The sequence below is a fragment of the Dasypus novemcinctus genome, chromosome 5, assembly GCF_030445035.2.
Source record: "Dasypus novemcinctus isolate mDasNov1 chromosome 5, mDasNov1.1.hap2, whole genome shotgun sequence".
NCBI lineage: Eukaryota > Metazoa > Chordata > Mammalia > Cingulata > Dasypodidae > Dasypus > Dasypus novemcinctus.
The window spans coordinates 44,585,817-44,610,594 of record NC_080677.1 but is presented as its reverse complement, the minus strand read 5'-3'; the positions used below and the strand labels follow the sequence as shown (position 1 = coordinate 44,610,594).

The 24,778-nt window shown below is 35.9% G+C and overlaps 1 protein-coding gene and 1 pseudogene across 1 annotated transcript in view; one reads left to right on the top strand and one right to left on the bottom strand.

Annotated features, from left to right (window-relative positions):
* The window catches only part of AGMO (alkylglycerol monooxygenase), a 371,907-nt gene that overhangs the window by 5,695 nt on the left and 341,434 nt on the right, over positions 1-24,778 (bottom strand). The window lies entirely within an intron of this gene.
* LOC139438953 (solute carrier family 25 member 3 pseudogene) lies at positions 7,995-12,871 on the top strand (annotated as a pseudogene).

Below are 24,778 nucleotides of genomic sequence, written 5' to 3'. Positions count from 1 at the left end.
AAACAGAACTGGAGTAGAAATTGGAGTCGAATGTACTGAACTGCCTTATGAAATGAAAACATGAGAAAGATGTTAGGTAATGGTAGATTTTTTCCTAGAATTTTGCAAGAACACAGTTTGACAAATGCTAACAAAATTGACAACTGTCCATTTTATTTCTAGTATATTTTACCTGTGAGCAGATTGTTTTGCCAGTTCACAATATCTGTAACAAAAATGTATTTAAAAAAAAATAGTATGGGTTGGGGGAAAAATACACCAAACATAGGATAAGGAATATAGTTGGTAGTAATATTTTGATGATGCTCTTGCATAGTTTGTAACAAACGTTTCACATCAATGCAAAGAGTTGGTGGAGGAGTGATGTATGAGACCCCTGTGTGATGTTATGTATGTTTATTTTGTAAGTTTGCGATCTTCACTCTACACTTATTGTTTATGTGTGCTCATGTATGAATGATATACTTCAATAAATATAAAAAGTAAAAAATAAATAAAAATATTAAGAATCATATGCAGATAAAAATAAACAGAAAGCAAAGTTCTAAGAGAAAACATTGCTTGAAAGTCTTATGTCCCCTTCCTGTGTTTATTTCTCTGTACCTTATTCAAGAAAGGATACATATCAGCTACATTTAATATGAGGCCTTGTAAGGATTTGCTGTCATTTAGATTTTAACTCACAACATTATTATTTTGCATTAGTTTTAATATATGTATACCAAAGTACTTACCAAAGGGGAAAACCATAAATAGCAAGTTTCTGTAGATTCCCAAGTGATACACATGTCTTTTTTAAAAGAATATATTTTGGGAAGTGGACTTGGCCCAGTGGTTAGGGCGTCCGTCTACCACACAGGAGGTCCGCGGTTCAAACCTCCGGCCTCTTTGACCCATGTGGAGCTGGCCCTTGCGCAGTGCTGATGCATGCAAGGAGTGCCCTGCCACTCAGGGGTGTCCCCCGCATAGGGGTGTCCCCTGTGTAGGGGAACCCCCCACACAGAGCCCCACATGCAAGGAGTGCACCCCATAAGGAGAGCTGCCCAGGGCAAAAGAAAGTGAAGCCCGCCTAAGAATGGCGCCTCCCACACGGAGAGCTGACACAGCAAGACAATGCGAAACAAAAAGAAACACAGATTCCCATGCCGCTGACAACAACAAAAGCAGACAAAGAAGTCAGGTAGTGTGATTCCTCCAATTTCATTTTTCTTTTTCAGTATGTCTTTGGCTATTCGGGGTCTCTTTCCTTTCCAAATAAATTTCATAGTTAGTTTTTCTAGTTCCTTAAAGAAGGCTGCATTGATTTTTATTGGGATTGCATTGAATGTGTAGATCAGTTTTGGTAGGATAGACATCTTAATAATATTCAGTCTTCCTATCCATGAACAAGGAATAGTCTTCCATTTATTTAGGTCTTCTTTGATTTCCTTGAACAATCTTGTATAGTTCTCGGTGTATAAGTTCTTTACCTCTTTAGTTAAATTTATTCCTAAGTATTTGATTTTTTTATTTACTATTGTGAATGGTATTTGTTTCTTGATTTCCTCCTGATCTTGCTCATTATTAGTGTACAGAAATGCTACTGATTTTTGCGCATTGATCTTATAACCTGCGACTTTACTAAACTCATTTATGAGTTCTAGAATCTTCGTTGTAGATCTCTCAGGGTCTTCTATGTATAGGATCATGTCATCTGCAAATAATGAAATTTTGACTTCTTCCTTTCCAATTTGAATGCCTTTTATTTCTGGTTCTTGCCTCAGTGCTCGAGCAAGTACTTCTAAGACAATGTTAAATAGGAGCGGAGACAGTGGGCATCCTTGTCTTGTTCCTGAGTTTAGAGGGAAGGAGTCTAGGATTTCTCCATTGTAAACAATATTGGCTTTAGGTTTTTCATATATACTCTTTATCATGTTCAAAAAATTCCCTTGTATTCCAATCTTTTGGAGTGTTTTTATCAAGAAAGGGTGCTGTATTTTGTCAAATGCTTTTTCTGCATCAATAGATATAATCATGTGATTTTTTTCCTTCAATCTGTTTATATGGTGTATTACGTTGATTGATTTTCTTATGTTAAACCATCCTTGCATACCATAATGTAAAACATAGGATAACTAAGAATGTAAAGAACTGTATATCCTAAAGTATGCACCATAATGTAAGCACAGATGTCACCTTGTTAGAAAGCTAATGTCTCAGACTCTGTACATCACGTTAAGTAAATATGATATGAATAGGGTGTAAGAGTATCGCTGTGGAAGGAAAAAGGTTTTGTGGTGGATGTATGGGAGTGCTGTATATTATATATATGCATTGCTGTGGTTTAGGACTCCTGTGAAGAGAAGCTGAATAACTAGGGGGGGAAAAAAAAAAAAAAAAAAGATATGATGTAGAATTTTTTCAAGTCAACATTCTTTATCTAAGTTCTTTATCTAACTTTATCCAAGTTCTTTATCTAACCTTTAAATCCATTGCTATATGCCATTCCCTAGTAAGGGACCATGACATTATATTGGGCTTCAAATTTCGGGGAGTTCTGGATCACAGAGTGTTTCAACAATGGCAATGGAGGGATACTGGTATGCGATGCCAATGACAGGTGATATATGGCTGACAGGGAGCTGTACAGAACATATGTCCAGGGTGCATGGTAATGTTTGGATATACTCATAGTGGCAACAATTAAAAACCACAGCAGGGGGGGTACTGGGTTCCTGGCCAATGGTGTTCTGTCATGGTCCCTAGGGGAGCAGCGATAGTCTCCCAGGTACAGCGGCGGGGACCGGGAGGGAGTGAGGGTTCAACAGTGAGCCCCTGATGCTAATGACTATGCTTGTGAGCTGATAAGCCTAAAATAAGAACAAGGCCTAGAGCAACATTGTGCCTGGGAATTTCCTCCTGTCAGCCTTCATGTTACTCAAATGTGGCCAGTCTCGAAGCCAAACTCAGCATGTAAATGCAATGCCTTCCCCCCAGCGTGGGACATGACACCCGGGGATGAGCCTCCCTGGCACCGAGGGACCACTATCAACTACCAACTGATGATGCAACTGGAAAATGACCTTATACGGAAGGTTCAATGTGGATCAGCAGAATATCCCTGTCTACATAAAATAACATGACTTTAAAATGCTGTTTGACCTAAAGTAAGGGGGAAATGGAAAAGAGAAATGAGTTTATATGGCTACGAGTTTCTAAAAAAGAGTCTGGAGGCTGACAGAAGGATTGCCCTCATGCACAACTGAGCAGAGTCAGAGAGACAGATAAAGCAGATACAACCCCCAGATATCGGTTCCTTCGAGGGCTAAAGAGACCCATGGGAGTTATGGTCATGGCCGATGGGGTTAACTACCAGGTCAGATGGCCCCTTTTTGGAACTGGTGTTTATGTGTGATGAATCTGGACTCAGATGGGATCTTCCTTCATAAGACTTTCATGCTAAGGTGATGGAGGTGCAGTTAATGTTGGGGTTTAAGATATATTTAGCGGATTTGAATCTCTGGACTGACAATGTGATAGTCAGGTCCTGAGCCTCAACAGACTCCAGCACCTACATTATGATTTATTGGACTTATCACACTCAGCTAAGATGGAGTTGAAGAAGGACAACCACCACACCATGGAACCTAGAGTGATTACAACTGAAAGTGGGAGGATTGCATCCAACATCCATGTGGAATCTGAGCCTCCTCTTGACATAGAGGTGCAATGGACACAACCAATCCAATGTCCACATAGAAGAGGTGGCATTGGATTGGGAAAAGTGGACATGGTGGCTGATGGGTATGGGGAAAGGCAGGAAGAGATGAGAGGTGGAGGCGTCTTTGGGACATGGAGCTGCCCTGGATGGTGCTTCAGAGGCAATCACCAGACATTGTAAATCCTCACAGGGCCCACTGGATGGAATGGAGGAGAGTATGGGCCATGATGTGGACCATTGACTATGAGGTGCAGAGGTGACCAAAGATGTACTTACCAAATCCAATGGATGTGTCATGATGATGGGAACGAGTGTTGCTGGGGGGGGGGGGGGGAGAGGTGGGGTGGGGGGGTGGGGTTGAATGGGACCTCACATATATATTTTTAATGTAATATTATTACAAAATCAATAAAAAAAAATAGAAAAAAAAAAAAAAGCAGGCAAAGAAGATGCAGCAAATAGACACAGAGAACAGACAACCAGGGTGGGGATGGGAGCAAAAAATAATATATTTTCCTCAAACATTATCTTCTGGTACTAATTATTTGTAAAAAAGAATATGCTAAACATACCTGGTCAAGATTAAAAAATAATAAAGTCAAATGAAACATTAGAACAAAGTTTCAAAATCTTTTATTTAACTGTGAAAACTGAAAATTCAGATATTTCACTGTTTTATAACTCAGTAGGGCAAAGGGTTCTAAAATAATAAAGATGAAAAGTACTCAATTCAGATAATACAGACTCTTTCATTGAAAGCATTTCTTCAACCCTTCCAGAGATGATTACCTCTTATTATGTACAATGATTTATTTATTTCTAAAACTCTAAAACTGCCCAAGAAAGTGTGTATCTTTTCAAAATCAATTCTAAAGAATTTCCTATTTTCATCCATTTCACATTTGAGCTATCACACTAACATTTGCAAGCCATAAATATTAGTAAGATTGTAGAGATCACTTAGAAGTCTCCAAAACCTACCTACAATTTGGAGAGTATATTTGAAGACAGTTGGCATGAATTAGCTACCGTACATGCAAAACCATCTGGTGGAAATTGTATAAACCACAATTAGCATAAAGTGAAAATAGATGCTACATTTCTCAAAAACATCTGTGGAGTTTTCATCTTTGAATTCAGTTATGAATAAAGTGTCTTTTTAGATACATTGCTTACAAATTCCAATATTGCAAACCCTTATTTAGATGTATGGCCACTTGGTAATATGAGTTTAAAATTCCTTTGATTAGTTGCTAGAATCTTGTCTTTCCTTAGATATAATGATATTTAGAGTGACTTCCTGGAAAACTAAGTATAAATATTATGATGCACATACTGTCAATATCCAGGGCTCCTTTGTCTCAATTTTCCCCATGTATGATTTTTTAGTTTGAAGTTTGTAAAAAAAAGACAAGTGCAACTCACCACAACTCACAAATAGAGAAAAATTAGAGATAGCTAAAGTTGATTAGATGTGATGGATACATGTAGGATGTCTTCAAAACTGAAGCCTGATTTTATATTTTTCTAATTATCAAGTTCTGAATTCTACAGAAGACATTTTAGAACTTTCTTTGCATCTGCAGGAGAGAAAACTATAGAGACATGGACAGAGTATTACAAATAAGGTCAAATTAATAATGGACCTAATGTCACATGTTGAAACAGATGATAGGGAGAAGGTTGACCATTCTGTTGGTGAAAACATCTTAGAAGGTGTACTTTGTGAAAATAATTGTTTTCACTCTTACATTTCCTCTTGTGCTTACCATGGGGTTTCACTTTATTTAGTTTTTATGGATGTGAGAGAATAGAAAAAAAAACAGGGCAATAAAAACATTTTAAAGGTGGTCTATTTTCGTTTTTATAAAGTTGAAAATGAAACAAGAGTAGGAAAAATAACAAGACACTTGATGAACTTTGACTCTGTGCAGAGATTGGTTTTATGCATTAAAATTAGTAATGGTAAATTATTTGAAGCAAAAAAATATATATCATATTGTGATATATTTGAGTATATGTGTATCATAACTTTGCCCCTTTAGTGCTCTTGTGCTAGAAAACTGAGTTAACAACTGAACTTTTTTTTTTTGGCTGAAGTTTGAAATAGTTTATTGGGTTTAAAAATGCATTCATTAATTCTTCTGCACTTTTGAATTTCTGCAAATAAGTTCTGGCTACAGCTAGAAATAGAATTGCATGTAATTTTCCTGAATATGCCTAACATCAATACAAAATTGTTTGCTGCATACCCAGTATTTGGTGAAACCGAAGATTTTTAAATAAAATGTTAAATTAACCACAGTCCTTAAGTATCCATACAGAACTCTAGGTAATGATGAGAAATATGACATTTAATCTAAAACTGAAAATACTCCCCTTTCTAAGACTCTTTCGTTTCTGACTACTTAAATTTAAAGCATTTATATTCTAAAAATCAGAGATTTGATTCACCAAAATTTATCAAGGAAATCATTCAGCCCTAATCTCCCAAAACACCATTTTCCCAGGAGATGAATGGCAGCCCCTGCCAAATAATCCTGTAACAACAGCACATTGATTTTGAGCATACCCTAAATAGCAAAAACCTGCTTCTGGCATGTCTCTGACATAAATCAATAGTCTAGTTCATCTCATATGGATATCCATTTTCAGTCCTTGAAGTACAAAATCTTCAATCTGGAAGAGCATGTAGTTACAAATGCAGAATACCATTAAATACAGCTAATCTAAGATTTCTGGCATGCTGCTAAAATATTCTTTGTACTTGCCTACCATCTAGGAACATTAAAAGTCCCTTAAAAATGAGTTCATTTTTAGAAAAAAAGTCATGCTTACAGAAATAATAACGTCTGGTTATAAAAACAGGACAGTATATCTTGGAAAGATGTGTTTTGGAAAGATCCCTTGGTATTGTTTTTGCTTGTGTCAAAGGGATGATTGGAGCCCCAGTAGATGGGACCCTCCCAGAGTAAGCTCATAGAAGGCCAACAACCCACATATGGCTTCCAGCTTGGGGGATTTCTCTCAATGTTCTGCCAGAGATGGGACTGCCCAAATGGTTTCTCGCGTAAGTTCTAAGTCATAAACTGCATCCTACTCAGCCAATCATGCCAGAACTGGACCCGAGGGAATTCAGCGTCTTGGCTGATGGGAAACAATGACTGCTTCCTTAGGAAGCAACAGCTGCTTTCCTGAGAGACACCCCAGATGCCTGAATTTTCCCTTACTTTCCATTTTTTGACTACCTGTTCTGGCAACAGTTCCAACAAAGGGGGAGGCAGGCAGCAGGCACCCAGCTGTTTTCAATAAGACTTGGCAACTTAGGTACTGATTACATAAACACTACCAACATTCAAAGAGATATTTTCCAGCTTTCAACCTATAAAAAAGGTGTGAGCCCATACCAACACCCCATATCAACTCAGCCTAAAAAATTACAGTGGTGGTGATAGTAATAATAACAACAATAATAATAATACTTTAATTTTGAAGGCAAAGATTATTCAAGGAAACAAGATACCATCAATTACTGGAAAAGAGTTCAGATTGTACAGAGAATAATCAATTGATGAAATCTCCCCAATTCAGGGATAATATATATATTTTTCCTTTATGAAATTACAAGGTCAAAATGTGCACTTAATTTTCTTGATTTCTTTTTTTCCTAGTACCCAGCCCCCCCAAAAAAAAAGAAACAAAAAAAAAAACCAGAATCAGATGTTGTATTATAGCACATTTTCCTGTTGTTTTACTTATATTCAAAAATATTATATGCAATATAACTTAATATATGTAAAATTGAATATAGGTGTGGCAGTTTTGAGATTATTTTATGAATCTCAAAAAGACATTATGTTTGTAAACTAATCAATTCCTCTGGGTGTGATATCCTTTGATTGTATTAAAATCAGTTGAGGGGACTTTGATTAGATTACCTGTTAAGATTGCCATAGGTCTTTTTATTGGACTACTTCAGTGAGGAATGACCTTGGTTGAGTCCTACCCTTTGCTGGGTCTGATATAAATGGACTCAAATGTATAGACAGAAACAAGAAGAGAGAGCTCAGCCATTTTTGAACCTGCCATGTGATGAGGCTCAAATAGCTGAGGCCCCAGGGAGAGATGAATCATTTGCCTGATAGCTTACAGCTAAAATCGGGTAGAGAGCCAATGAGCTGAGACTGATCTAGCAGGCCTGGAAAGAAAAAAGGCCTCTGCCAGGAGAGAGAAGGCTACAGGAACACTTAAGCAAAAAGCCTTAAGAGGCTTGGCTCATGGAGTTCAAGAGGAGATGGTGAGCCTGGAGAAGAAGGTTGAAACCTGGGCAGAGCTCAGCGGCCATCTTGCTTCACCACATGGCAACACACCAGGGTCAACAGTAGCTGACTTTGGTGAGAAAGCATCTCTGATGGTACCTCAGTTTGGACTTCTCATGGCCTTGGAATTTGTAAGTCCTTACCCCAAATAAGTCCCTGTATAAAAGCCAACAGATTTCTGGTACTCTGCATCAGAGTTTGCTCCCCTTTGGCAAACAAATGTACTAGGTTTTAGCAGTACAGCAAAAATGATATATTTTTAAATTTAGATGGATTTTCCTGCTTTTTTAAAAAAGTATATCCATTTTCTGGCTCTGACATTGGCAAGTAAAAGACTTTAAAAATTCACTCACACTTACAGTTTTATTTTATTAATATTTTCTTTGGTGCATTAAATCAGGAATCTACTTAAAGGTTGTAAGTACAGAATTGGATCTTGTGGTGGCTGGGAGCTAGGTACTCTATAAAAAGATGTTCTGAAACTTTATCCATTCCTGTGGGTGTGAACCCTCGTGAATAGGACCTCTTGATGAGGTTACTTCAAGGAAGATGTGACCCAGCTGAATCAGGAAGGACCTAATTCTATTACTGGAGGCCTTACAGAGAAGTCCACAGGGAACAGCCAGAAGCTGGAAAGAATAGATCCAGGAGAGCCAAGAGAACTTCCATGTGCCTCACCATGGGACAGAAAAGCCAAGGTCCAAGGACTGCCAGCAGTCAGCAGCAGAATATCACATTCTTCTGGGAGAAAACCTCACCTTGATGGCACCTTGATTTTGTACTTCTCCTAACCTCAAAACTGTGAGCCAATAAATTCCCATTGTTTAAGCCAAACCATTGCATGATTTTTGACCTAGCAGACATGAAATCTTCTGTCAGTTCCATCTCCCTGGAGAACCCTGATGATAGATTTAGTAATCCATGTTTTCAAATGACTGTTCCATTTCCTATATAAAACAGTTATATTCTTATCACAAAGAATGGCATTTCATATTCTATTATAAGATTCTCATTTATTTTTACCTCAATGATTCACAAAAACTGTCTTTGGCTATGCCTGTTCTCTTGGTCATAAGTTTCTTTACTCCAAGAGAATGGTATATATTATTTGATATGGATTTTACATTGAAACTTTCAAAGAACAAATGCTGTATAATGGCAGTAATGGACTGTATTTAAATATTTTTTAGGAAAAAAGTTTTGGCAAAGTGACTAACTGCTGATTCAAAATTAAAGGGCTAGTGATAGGAAATCACAATAGTATAGATAAATTAGTGAAAAGACTAAGATTGATACGTCCAAATAACTTGGGTCATAAAGTGACTACAGTGAAAACAAAACAACTCTAGTAAAGGAATAGGAAGACTAAGTTGTCATCCAAATTCAACACAAATTATTTTGCCACAGGAGGCCACTTTGATTCTGTTTAACTTCTGTAAAAAGGGGTGATTGCTTTCCTGACCTTTTCACAGGATTTTGGTCAATTTTGACTCATTTTTAAAATGGAAAAGTACTATAAAGATATAAGGTATATGATTAAATTATACTATTACTATTGCTAAAATGATTTTATTAATAAAAAGTAAAATTAGACAGTGACAAATAAGGTGACATGAATTTTACCTGGAATTTGGAATAGAGGAGCTTTTAGCAATGTTAGCTTTTTCTCAAAGCCCATATATTAAAATGTTTAAAAAGCTGTGGATATATAATAATTGCTGAGAAAGCATTACTCCCCTGAAAGGTGGGATAAGATTTTAGTGGTTGATCATTGGGGTATTTCCGTTATGTATACCTCACCCAGTGAGAACATGGAGTTCAATGTTCTTCATTAGTTTTTATAATATCAGCATTTTTAATTGCATCTTTTAGAGTCCTACAGTCATTGTTAATTTTAATTCCTTATTTATAACATACAAATATGGAATCAATAATAATTTCTAATGGAATCTAAATAATTTCCAGTACACCTCTCTTGCCATATGGCAGTTTTGAGCTTTTATATCTTTTTATACAGAACTTTTCCCAGGGGGATCCTGACCAACAAAATGGGAAACGTTTTCATCAAAATTCTACAATAAATAGATAATTCTTCAGTGGTAGTATTTCTTGAAGTGATTTTTGACAAAATTAAAAAGAAACTACATTAAGTAGAGCTTAATCAAGACAATTCTGAGTGGAACTAAGCTAAAGGAGTGATATTTATTCTTGGAGGAGGGGAGTAGTAAGATAATCACAAAGAAAGGGATCAAACTTAAGGGATATAATGGAAGTAAAATATTGAAGAAAATGCCTGTGAAGAACTAATTTTTTTCATATGATAAATTTTGTTTTTAAAGAAGTTTTATTTTTTTAGTTTTTATTTATTTATTTATTTCTCTCCCCTACACTCCCCCCCCCATTGTCTGCTCTCTGTGTCCATTTGCTGCGTGTTCTTCTTTGTCCACTTCTGTTGTTGTCAGCAACATGGGAATCTGTGTTTCTTTTTGTTGCCTCATCTTGTGTCAGATCTCCATGCGGGCAGCACCATTCTTAGGCAGGCTGCACTTTCTTTAGAGCTGGGCGGCTCTCCTTACCAGGCGCACTCCTTGCGCATGGGGCTTCCCTATGCAGGGACACCACTGCATGGTATGGCACTCCTTGCACACATCAGCACTGTGCATGGGCCAGCTCCACACGGGTCAAGGAGGCCGGGGTTTGAACCGCTGACCTCTCATGTGGTAGACGGACACCCTATCCACTGGGCCAAGTCCGTTTCCCTTTAAAGAAGTTTTAGATTATAGAAACATTACATTGAAAGTATAGGGGATTTCCCATATAACTCACTCCCACTTCCTCCCACATTTTCCCCTATTGGTACATTTGTTACAACTGAGGAATAAATATTGAAGCATTGCTACTAATTATGGTCTATAGTTTAGACTATAGTTTACTCTATGCACCATATAATTTTATAGGTTTTGACAAAATATATACTGGCCTGTATCCACCATTGCAATATAGTCCAGAACAATTCCAATGCCCTAATAATGCACTAAGCTCCACCTACTTTCCCTTTCCCTCCCCTCAGAACCTCTGGTAACTACTATCTTATATCAATGTTATAAGTTCTTTCATTACTGCAATAATAATAAGCCGACTTTGGTGTGTGTTGCATTTCCTCCTTATGTCTGTTCATTCCTCAATCTTGAGGCTTTGGGGACAGTGATGTCTACTCTACTTCTGACTGAGAGGGAGATTAGAGCTTTTGGGGAAGATGGAAAGAACTGCTTTGCTTGCTGTTGTAGATACTCTTTGTTTTTTGGGAGGGAGGTTTGTCCATTATTATCATTTTGTTAGTTGTCCTGGGCAAGACAGATGAACTGGAGAGTAGGTGTTGACTGCAACTCTGCTGAGATTCAGGTTCAACCAACACAAGAATAGACTGAAGATGGAAGTCTCTGGGACATATATCTAAAAGGCAAAATGCTAATTATAGGTTCAGATAAAAGGGATAGAAGAATCCTGGGTAGGGAAATTATAAATGACTCTAACTCTTACCAGATTTTCTGGAGGAAGAGTACAGCCTGCCGTTTCCTATTCTGCCATCTTGGATCTGTGAAGAACTATTGTTCACATCTTTCACAACTTGGCTGTGACAATCAAAATTCTTTGAAAAACTATTAAAATTGTCAGCATAGATTCAATGTAGGAGATCCTAGTATATTAAAGTTACAGCTGAAAAAATAATAAATCTTCAAGTTCCTCTAAGCAAGTATTCTTGATATTCAACTTCTGTTAGCAGCAGTCTTTCCTAGGGAGTGGTTGGGTGTTTGCCACATTCAGCTTCTCCAACGCGAGGCACCTGCTGCTGATACACAATAGCCTCACGAGCTGCAGCAGCAGTGTGGGGCACAGAGGACTACCCTGCAGCTCTTGCAACCTCACAGCAACCACTGTGGAAGAATAAAGCTGTGAATGTATCCTTGAAGTTTCATGCACTAGGTGGTTTTGGTGGGGTCTTAATTCGCTGCTCTCATTTCTCAGGATTTAGCGAAATGCCCTATACAGGTGGACCCCTGAAAGTACAAGGGCACACTTAATGCATATTTAGTCACACTTTTAAAGAGGATGGTGGTATTCCTGGTTTGGCTATAGGTTGGGCTCCAAATTTCATTGGCTACTCTATATAAGAACTTTGCATTGTTGGCCTTTATGAGATATTCAAAGTCTCATATGGCAACATGTTTAGAAAGAATGCCTCTTTCTGGCCCATATCACTATATTTGGCTGCCTCTTCCAGTCCCAGAATCATTTGTGGCATTGCTGTGGCTCCTATGATTTCAGTTGCTAAGCTTGTGAAAGTCAAACCCAACCAGGATATGCCAATACTTTAGGGGATACAGTTCCCAAAATGCCTAAGGGAGAAGGCTTAACAGCATTCTACAAGATGGTTTCTCCTCTCTGGATGAGTTGGAGACCATATACCATGATGAATTTCTGCTGCTTTAAATGTACTGTTGAAGCACTATCCAAGTTTGTGGTTCCCAGCCCTGGTAGTGTTCAAAGGCAGAACAGCTTGTTGTAACATTTGTGGCAGTTTGCATAGCTGGCATCTTCTGTGCAATTGTTTCTCACCCTATGATTTGGTGGCATCTGTGTTGAATAGAATGACAGGCAGCGTGTTCCTCAGGTCCTCCAGAGACTTCCATATATGTTTATGGAAGAGACTCTTCTGTGTCACCATGAGGAGTACTTTGCACTGCAATGGTTCAACTGTGACTCAGTGAATGTCTCCTTCAGACTCCCACCTCTCCCTCCACCTGAGATGTCAGAGTGTCTGAAGCAGCAGCAGCTCAGTTTAAGTGAGTAGATAGAACAAAGCAAAAGTGGAATGAATCTGCTTGTTGATCAGTGTTGCGGAAAGTGCAGAAGAAACTTTCACACATTTGAACAGGAAATTGTCTGCCCCTGATATAATACTACATCGTACCTTTTGCCTAAGGCAAGAATTTCAAAGTTTTTGCCCAAATAAATTCAACCATTCATAAAAAAAAAAAGTGGTCTTATAGTGTTCTATTCACTGTTTATATAATTCAAAGTGTGGAGTCCACAAGAAAAAATACCGTGTCCACTCCAGATTTCACTCAATAGAGGAAAAGTGGAGACACAGCCTTAGTCCCTGTTACACTGTCTTTATTCCACACATATTTTTCATACTCTTGTTTTGTGCCAGGCACTTCACTGGGATGGTGAACTCAGCAAGATGGACCCTGAATTATGTTTTTCATGAACATATCTTTATGGGCTAACATGTATGTATATACCTTATTTCTAAATCCTTAAGTAAAATTATCTTCACAATGATGTGGTTAAATATAAGATTAAAAAATACTAAAATGAGGTCAATCATAGGTTATATTAAATTTTTCAGTGATTTGGCTTATTGATAAAATTAATCATAGCTGTCATATATACCTTATAGGCATGAATCATCTTCATCTAGCAGGTTAAATGTTCATTAAAGGTCCTATTGCTTGGTGTTTGAATTGGAAGTTCTGAATATATAAAAATGGATTTGAATCACAGTAAAGTCTTGGACAAATTATTAAACTTGCTATTTTACAGTATCTTCATCTGAAAATTAGGAATAATCTCAAGTTTGTTGGAACGAACAACTGAAATAATATACACAAAACTATTATAATATACATAACTATCATTAGGCTTTCATGTATACAAGCACTCCATAAATGTTTGTAGTTTCAGTTGTTGATATTGTGTTATTACTATTGCTACTGATAATAATTCAGTGTCTATAGTAGTGGTTTCCAAATCTTGTTTTTAAAGTATACCACTATCAGTTTTTCCCCTCATTATGTTTCCCTCATTTATTTTTCAATTATTTATACATTATAAAGCATATATAAAACTGGGAGTTTTGAAGTGGTAGAATAAGTCAAATATTTATAATATATGTAAAATATGGATCTGAATCACATATTCATATGCCTTCATATATGTAAATATATATGTAAATATTTTCTCCCTTCATCCCAATATACCCTCTCATTCATCACTTTTGGAAGCCAGAGTATGGAGCACAATGCAATCCACTAAGTTCCAAAGTTTGGCACCTTGTAAAAACCACTGGCTGAAAGCCGTGAATCCTGGGTCTTGTTCTGACACAGAATGCCTGAATCATTTGACTTTTCAGGATGTTAGTTTCTTTATTTGTCTAATGAGGCAGTAGGACTAGACAATCTCTAGATCTCTTCTCAGCTCTAATATTATCTGAAAAATAGAATTGGTCGACACAGAATTATGATAGAATTTTTCCAGAATAGTCCCAGAAATAATTAAAAGAAACACCAGATATATTTCATTATCTTGCCCTAATTACTAGCACATAAGATAATTGCAAGAACAGAGGAAATGACAGTATAAAATCACTTTCCACATGTGGAGTATGTGTAGTAACTGTCGAATACAAAATGATACATTCCTACATCATCTTTCTCTAAATATTAAAATTCTTCTTCTTCTTCTTGAACATACAATGGGTCCTAGCACTCTGCTGACTAAAATTTTAAAAAGTTAAGACACACTGGTTTCATCACTGGAAAAAATAACATAGCGATTTATCCAAATAGATTGCAGATAAAGTATCAGCAACAACCGTGATTCTTAAATTAAAATAAGAGCTAGACAATTTTTATGGTTATTGGTAAAAAATGAAGAGCTTTAAGGACAATAGAAATTTTAGACAATTTTTTTTTTCAGAAATTATCTCTGAAAATATTTTATCTCATGGAGAGCAGATGTGGCTCAAGTAGTTGGATGACTGCCTCCCACATGGAAGGTCCTGGGTTTGGTTCCCAGTACCTCCTAAGGAAGACAAGCAAGACAACAAGCTGGCATGATGGACTGGCATGAAGGGATGGTGCGGCAAGCTGGTGCAACAAGGAGGCATAACAATGGACACAACAAGCAGGGAGCAGATGTGGCTTAAGCAATTGGGTGCCTCCCTCCCATATGGGAGGTCTCTGTTAGATTCCTGGTGCCTTCTAAAAGAAGATGAGCAGATACAGAGAGCACACAATGAGCAGACAGTGAGTGCAAACAAGGGGAGGGGGGAAATACATAAATAAATCTTTAAAAAATATATTTTGTCTCATAGTTCAAGAAATACCGTTTGACCATTAATGTAGTGTCTAGGTAGAATAATAAAATGAAACCTTCAAAATACTTAGTTTTTATTTAGCCCATAATTTATTGTTTATTTCTCTTTCCATAGAGGGAATGAGGGAAGAAAGAAGAGAGAGAGAGAGAAAGAGGTTATTATGAGGATTAAACACAATTATTTTATTGTTGAAAATATGGGGGAATAACCAATATAAAAATTGAATAAGGGAAAAATTATAATTTAGGACAGTAGGATTTTTCAAAAAGGATCATTGTAGCTGCAAATGTGTTTATAATTATGTCAAAAGGTATAGAGTATGGATTCTGGGGAAAATGTGTTAATAATTCTCATGAATAAGTAAGGGCAAGTAGAATCTCCTTGGTTAGCTTCTGAAGTCAGCACATGTGATAAAAGTCTCAGAGTTAAAATTACCCTAGAAAATTCCTAAAATAACCCTTATAACATAACACACATGTTTTGGCATATACTAACCCTTTATGATAATTCTTTCACAGACTTGTTTGAGAACAACTGTGCTAGGATAAAGAAAGTAAAGTCTATATGAAGATGTCTGGCAGTGCAAACCAATCCTGCCTTTACATAAATGGCAAAACTTAGCAGTAAAAACAAATGGCCCTAAAGTATTTCTGATTATCTGCAGGAGTTGGTCTTTTATATTTTTTATATTGAACCTTTATGACTCTAGTACTGTTTAATGAATGTGTTCATTGTTGTGAGGGTCAAAAAAGATAGTGGGGATAGATTGCAAATTCTTTGAGTAGCTTAAATGCACATAAGATGCCATGCCACTTTATCTTAATATACAAGAGAATATTTTGTTTGAATTACTTGATGTACAATTAAAAAAAAATGATCTAACTACCCACAGCCTTGTGTGCCATTGCTATTTCTAACTGTGTCTTGGATAGTGGCAATACAATAAGAGCCTATAAAGTTAGTGGGTTTTATTTCAAACATTCTTGTGAATAAATCCAATATAAATTCTGCAACAACAAATGTGATACATCAAGGCGTTAAGATTATAACATATATATGTATATATTTATATATATTTTAAATAAGGTAAGCTAATTTTAAATTTGAATACTATCTTTTTTATCTGTTCATGGCCCTGTGCAATAAACCATTATATCCAGTGAGTATTTACTGTGGGGATTTTCCCCCTTTTTATGAAGGAGGAGTCATACAAAGAAATTTTACAAATACATACAAAATCCTGGAATTAGGTGACTGTTGATTAATATTGGCTAAATTTCATTATTACTGACTAAATTTCTCTATGCTTTTATCAGAAGAGAGCAGACATTCAGAAATATTACTTTTCCATTTTTTTTCTTTGCTGTGATGAAGTGAATTTCAAGCTCCCTAAAGACCAAAATATTCAGCATAGCTTGGGTTGTGGACCGGAATTCTCCCACATGAGTTTGGTGGCTGGATTAGTCAGAACGATATTAGTACATTTAATTTTCAAAACACACACAGTGGAACAGATGTGTTTTATAGGAACCACAAAATGAAGTTCAGAAATAAGAGAGTCTGGGTACTGTTCTGATACAATATGGTTAGAGATCATTCTATGAGACTAATTCCTGCTGATAATCATAACTTGTCTCAGTGAAAACTAGTTTATAATATCTGTATATAGCACTACGGAGAATATCAAAGCTACCAAGATTTGAAACAGTACAGCAGGAGTTCCAGAACTCTATGTAAATTAACCCCACAACATGGAACACATTAACTTGAGGGTTTCAGGAATTTGGAACTCAGAATGCCTAGGATGTGGGTTTAATTGAAACACAGTATTATGACAATCAGTTTTTCCCTGGAGAAAGAATTTTTTTAAGGTGCAGGCAAACGTGTAATTGAGCATTGACATATTACCTCATGGTGATACATTTTAAACAACCCATATCTGCTTCACAATATTTATTTCACTGAAATACCAATGGATTTCCAAAGATTCCTCCTTTAGGTCTGAGCCATCTGAATAAGTGAACAGTACACTGAGGTGAGCCAGTCAAATCTCAGATGGGGCCAGGACTCAAAGGCTCACACATACACAAAACATTTCTTCTGGAAAAACTGTTTTGGGGGTTTTAACATAAATCAGGGTCAACACATAATATGATCATACTCTGGTGCATTATGAAGCTGGAAAAACCTAACTAGGACTGTGATGCTTCCAGCAAATGTTCAGGCCAAACAGTAATCAGAAAGAGAATTCATGGCTTTGTCATCAAACCCAATCTCCATTTAACTCCATGAAGGAGTTCGTTGCCTGCTTTCCTGGGGAAATTTTAAATGAGAGTTACAAAACTACATTTTCTCCATTGTTATGATTATTCAGGCCATTTTTCTTTTCTTTTTTAGCCTAAACATATGTATGAGTAATACTGAATTTGAAGAGTCTTGCTTTTCACACTGTAACAATTTAGCTTATTATATTTTAGGTAAAAATCATGAACAAAATATTTTGAGTGGAACCCTATATGCATTAATTATAAATAAGATAAAGGCATTAAGATTTTTAAAATGATCAAGAATTAAAAATAATGGTAAAAAATTTAAAGGATTAAAAAATCCTGTTTGGTCTAATACCATACTGGATTAATGAACATGCAAGGTCAAAGCAAGTATTTTACTCTCCAGGTCCTTTTTGATATGAAATATAAAACAAAACTAAAAGTTGCTTATTGTTTGGCAGAGTTGGAAGCCTTGGGATGAAGAGATCAATACATATCATTTGAAATGCATTAGATTCCTAGAAATGTGCTAATGCCAAAGTGATAGAAAGGTAGTATAATACATATACCAAGGGGCTGAGACTTCCTGTATCAAGACAGATTGCACAGGAACAGAATCTTCATCTACTAAGAATACATTGAAATGCTGAATAAATGCACTCTTTGAAAACTTAATATATAGAGTATCTCAAAAAGTAGGAAATGGAAACACGAGGCTCTGGGGGTAAAGAGCTGGAGAGGGGAGCAAGGTAGAGCCAGAGATGGAATTTTAATGCCTAAAAAGGCCATGAAATGTGGCCTTGAACATATGAGAGTTGGGGAGCTGGAAATGAGAATATTCAAAATGATGCCCAATCCATGAAAAGATTAGAAAAACACCCACTGGCCCAGAAAAACAAACAGGCAAACAGAAAAAATTACTCTATGAGAAATTGAAAAGCCAAGTTTGTTCCATAAGTGGATATGGTTCAGGTATCCAAAGCTGAGAAATTAACACAAATCTAGATTTAGATCCATCATTTATTAAATTTCTGGGCCCCCAAAAGATGTGTCAAATGCTCTGTAGAGATGCTTCCATCTTCTAAGACACATTAGATGCCTAAGGATATAATGATCTCATTGAGGATATTTTGTATTGGCAGGCTTTTTAGCAAACTAAAACACCACCCTCCCCACACACATGTAAGCAACCAAACAAAAACAGAGAGAATCAACAGAGTCCTAAAATATGGAGGATTAACACCACAAATTCAAGAAGTAATGGAGAAAGTGGAAAGGTATCATAAAGTAAGAATGTTTAAAATTAAGTACTAGACTGGTAACACATTGTAGATAGAAGTGTTAGATTTAAAGCTTTATTAAATCAACTAAGAATATTATAAATGGAAGAAAAAATCACTAAAATAATTGAAACATATAACTTCCAAAGTAATAACACCAAAATTTGTAAAAACAAAACAAATTTTTAGTCTAGTACAGGGCAAAAAGAGAGGAGAAAAAAAGAAACTTAAGAAAAGCTTGATAAATTGATAATGACAAAATAAAATTTAAAAAATGATGTCAAGTCAGGAATCACAATATAGGTAATGAATTTTACTTGCCAAATAAAGGAGATTCTCAGATTTGATTAAAAATTCCAATCTGGTCATATGATATTTATAATGTGATATATATGCATATATACACACAAACACATCATTACTCATAAAGGTTTAAAAGGGTTGAAGAAAACATGGATGATAAATATGCAAATATTAAGCCAATTAAGTAAAAGAATAACAATAGTGATATGTAACAAATTTTCCTTAAGGCAAAATGTTTTAGGGCTAAAGAGTACTATTAATTAATATTACATAATATTAAAAAATGAACAATTCAGCATCATCATATATCAATCCTGAATCTGAATGTGCCAAACAAAAAAATTTCAAAACATACAAAAAGAAAATTATAGAATTACAAAAAGAAATTTAAAATCCATAAATATAGTAGTAGATTTAAACCTATCTCCCTCAGAAATGTATAAATTTTGTCTAAAATTTTAGTAAGGAAAGAGATAATTTAAGCATGATTAACAACCTTTATGTATGTCTATAGGGCATACATGAAATTCCATACCAAACAATTAGAGAATACTAATTGTTTTCAAGATATATGGAACATTTATCTTTAAATGTATTAGGAAATGAATGATGTCTCATGTCATTTCTGATAAAAAAGGAATAAAACTAGAAGACAATAATAAAAAATAAAAAAAAATTGGAATCCAAACAACATATTGTTAAATAATTTATTGGTAAACCTAATTACATGAAAGCTGTTAACTAGAACTAAATTACAGTGAAAATACTGTTTATCAGACTTAGGAAATGCAGCTAAAATCTTAGAAAGGGATTTAATAGACTTAAATGTATTAATTTAAAAAAGAAAAAAGTTACCAAATGAATGGTGGTACGTTCAACTAATGAAATGCTCTAAAGCATATCAAAATTAATGAAGTAAAGTTTTATATTCTAATGTGGATAAATCTCATCCAAGCAAAGATGAATGAGAATATAATAGCATATCATTATTTATGCAAAATTTTAAAATGCAACAAAAATGCATATTGTTTATAGTTCTATGATAAGTGGAAATATATAGCATAATGCAGAGGAATGAGAAGTACTAAAGTTTGATTATGATTACATTAGAAGGAAAAAGAGAGAAAGATAGGTGTTGGGGCTTCAAATGTTCAGATAAATATCTTTCCATAAAATTTGATCTGAATAAAAATATTAATCCTGTTTAAATCTGAGTAATGTTAAATCTGGGGTATTTTAAACTTATTCTTTTTGTTTTTCTGCATTTTAAAAATAATTCGTAGTTTAAAAAACTTCTAAAAAATTTTATGTAGAGGGACTCAACGAGTCACCTGAAAGTTCAGGAAAGTGTCAGGGTAGAACTGGTATTCTTGCTGTCCTGAATGTGGGACAGACCTGAGGTGGAACTAAGGAGTGCTAACTTCCCTGATGCACGGAGTCCGCAATCAACCTTGTTCTAGAAGAGGCTGGCGTGCCTCAGTCCTCACATATTTGGCTATTTGATGAGGAAGTCAGACCACAAAGCTAAGACTCAAGAAGTTAGATCTCATTTGATGATTTTGTGGGTGAATGCTGTAATAAAAGTTTAAAGTATGTAAGAAGAGGCGAAACGGATGTAGCTCAAGCAATTGGGCTCCTGTGTACCAGGAGGAAGGGTTCAGGTCCTGGGGCCTCCTGGTGAAGGCAAGCTGGTCCATGTGGCGAGCTGGCCCAAGCGGAGAAAAATTAATTACTTAATTATTTAAAAAGTATGGGAGAGGAATTGAGTAGGAGGACATTCCTCAGAAAAACCATGGCAGAACTGCATTTGATAAGAACACGAGAAGTAAAGATTCATTAATTAGTCAAATTTTTATTGAGGTCTTCATGTGCAGACTACTTGTATAATATTCATCAGCATGAGGTGGTAAGTCAAAGATTTATTCAGCAGTTATTTATTAAGTATCAATTACCAACCAGTCCACTTCTATCCTTGCAGGGTTTTACATATAATACAACCTGGAACATCTTAGAAAGCATCTTGGAAGAATGAAGTGTCTTGGACTCAATAAATGCTCAATTAGGTATTTATGAGTGAATAATTGAGTGATTGAATGAATTGATATTTCAACTGAGACATCAGGAGTGAAAGGACATCACTAGTTGAAAAAAGGAAAGAAAAGTTTTGGGGACAGACACAGTAATCCAGGGAGAAACAAACAGTGAACCTAAGAAACATTCTTCATAGTCTGACAACAGAAGCATAAAACGGGAGTATAGAGACTTGGGGCTTACATAAAATAGGGCGGGCAATTGAGGGCCCCATTATGGAGTGACCTGACTATATTCGCTCCTAAGCATCTGGCTGTGGTGTGGAGGATGGAGGTAGAAAAACTAGAGGAGGGACCTATTAAGAGGCTGTCTCAATAAGCTGATGATGACAGTGGACAGAATTAGAATAGTATTGGCTGAGAGGATGGAGAGAAAAAGATGGATTTAAAGGATTTTAGGGGATTAAACCATGGAAGTAGAACGAGTTCTCTAAGGAGTATATGCATAATAAAGTATTTTTATGTTCTCCTGATAATCCTCTAACATATTTCCAGACAAACCAGATGGCTTATTGCATGTTTCCTGAATGTACCCCAGACCTTTCCTGTTCCATTACTTTCTTCATGCTCATTCCCTCTAATTCTCTCACCCTCCAATCCCATCTTTTTAAATTCCACCTATCTTTAAGGTAGGCCTCAATATTGCTAGTTCATGAATCTCTGTTTCTCTTCAAAAAATAAAATCCCTACTTCCTCTAAATTCCCAGAATTAGTTGCTTTTTATTTTATTGAATTTACTGAATACTATCTGCTATGATGGTTACTGTGTATTATGTGTGCCTACTCAACTGTGCTTTAAGGTCAGGGAAAATATCTAATTCACTTAGATTTTCTCTAAAGGGCCTGTCACTGTACCTTCTGAATATCAAAGCCTCAATAATAATAGACGATATTAATCCAGAAACATTTCATTAAATCTGTATTTGCAATCATTTCAATAGAAAATCAACCTCATTTTAAAAATATTTCAAGTCTAGGACTGATTGCAAAGCACCCAGCCTAGAACTATCGATTGGTTGATGTTAATATATACTATCATTATTTTAAGTTTATGGCTTTTAACATTGATCTCCTGAAAAACATGAAATTAATCTAATTTCAATTCAAAGAAAGTAGGGCCAAAGAGATATGTAGGTTTATAATGATGTTATTTTCTGAGATGACCTTCACGAATGTTATAAAACAATGAAAACCATCAGAAACATTAAACTGAGTTAGGAGAATAGGAAAATATTATAGATTATAGCACTAGAGCATATAAGTACTTGGTATCAGTTTATACCCCTCCAGATTAGGAAGGAGAAGCAAATTGGATAAACCTTATTTTCTGATCAGTTTGCCTCCTTCATCTGGACCAATAGAAAATGTAGAAGAATCATTTGGTCCCTATTTAGCTTCTGTATAGAGGACATATGTGTCGGATCAGAGTTACAGGGTGATTTCCACGAATCAATTCCAACCCTTCTGGAAGTAAAGACCATCTGTCAGTTCCTTAAACCAGAACTAGGCTCTTGTAAGTCATCTATCAAACTTTGGAATCTGACTGATAATGCTGAGGGCTGCAGAGGTGCCTTTCATGAAATAACAACTTTACCTACCTCATAATCACAGAAAGGGAAGGAAAAATGTGACACAATTTTTAAAAAATACATTAAAAAAAATTCTTTATTGCCATTGCTGAGACAAAGGACAATTGGGGAACCAAACACATAATCCCTTTCCTCCCCCAAAAGTAAAGTACAGAGCTTTCGTTTCACAGCAGTTTTGCTATTTTTTTTCTCCTTGCTGAGGAGCTGGATACACTACCTTGCCTTTGTTTGCAGATACACTGGAACTAAATTGCAGTGTCCCATTTAAAGAGACAATGAGCATATGGAAGCTCTTTTCGTAAAACTATGGTGCAATTGAATGCTAAACATACCACGCATAAAATTAAATTTAAGCATCTGCTGCCATCAAGGAATAGCCATTTGCCCTCCCTCTGGAGAGAAATCCAACAAAAAGAACACAGCATTACTGCTTTTACAGTAACTGAATTAGCAGGTGGTTGCTAGTTATATGTTGCATAGTTCCACCAATTTCATAATTTGTCAACTTGAAACGTCAAAGATTCTTACTATTTATATGGCATTTCCTATTCACTTTCAAATTATTTCAAGATTTACAAAACTGAAACCTATTAACAACTTACATAACTAACTTATAATTAGTTACTCAGTTTGGAGAACAATACCTCTACACTTTCTTGCAATTTTCCTTTCAGATATTTGAAATATCGTTGGAAGAGAAGGCAAGATGTGAGATTCAAATTGGTCCGTTTTTATACTTTTTAATCACTCTGTTAAAGCAGTTTGGAAAGAAAACAGTATTTGTGGACTGATTATATTTTGAAAAATAAATAATAACAATTTTTTCGATATAGGTTAAATAGGATCCTGGGGTTACTCAAGATTTTGTGATCACTTTAATCTGAAATGTTGCCTCAGATTATGATTGTGGAGATCAGACTAAACTCAGGTACAGCTTGATTAATGGCAAACTTAGACAAGAGATTTTTGTTGGTTTGAGTCTTTTATGGGTCCCAGAAATTCATGTTCTTAAAGAGAACCCATTCCTGTGCCTGTAAACCATTGTAGATGGGACCTCTTAGTTAGATTACTTCAGTTAAGGGCCTTTGATTAGATTGCAGGATCCAGGGTGGGTCTTAATCCTTTTATTGGAGTTTATAAACAGAGGAATAAAAATCCCCAGACACCCAGGAAAAAAGCCACCAAGACAGAGAGAAGCCAGAGAGATGAGCCAACGCTGTCCTTATGTCCTGCCAAGTGCCTGATGGCCCACAGCTGCACTTGGGAAGAAGTGAGCCTGGAGGACAAGGCAGAGACCTGCAGAGCTTCCGTTGTGTTTTGCCACATGGCAGGAGTCCAGCTGATCTTTGTGAGACAGCATCACTGGTATGTCTTGATTCGGACATTTCCATAACCTCATAAATTTCCATTATAAAGGCCAACACATTTCTGGTCTATTGCTTCTAGTAGTCTTTAGCAAACTAAACCAAGGCTAAAAATATTTGCAAAAGAAATCAGAGAAACAGAGACAGAAGGTGAGAAAAATTGATTGATTGATTGATTGATTGATTTGGTGATCTTAACATTCAACCAAATATTCCCTTCAAGCAAAAACTTTTGCAGTTCACTATTACTATTTGACTAATGATTAGAAAGTATCAGTGGTTTTTTATCAGTTCTACTTAGATTCTACTTTGTGGAGGAAGAGTTACATTTACTAAGTGATTCCTCCTAACTTGTTAAATAAATTGGGTATTTTTCCCACTTATTTATTTTGAAAATTTTTGTATCTATAGAAAAAGTGAAGAACAGAACTACAAGTACCCCATGCCTTTCCACATATTTACATTTGGCCATATATACTTTTCTCCTACTTATCCTCTCTCTCTCTCTATCCCTCTTCTTTCTCTCACTGTATATATATGTTTATTCATTATACACACAAACACATAGTGTAATGAAAAACTTAGCTAGTCTTTGTCCTCAGTTCCTGGGGAAGCAACGCCTGCATCTGCATCTTTGGAATTTCCTGTGATAGGAGTGTAAGACAGCCATTTGATTAGGGAGTTGGGGCTTTATGCCACAT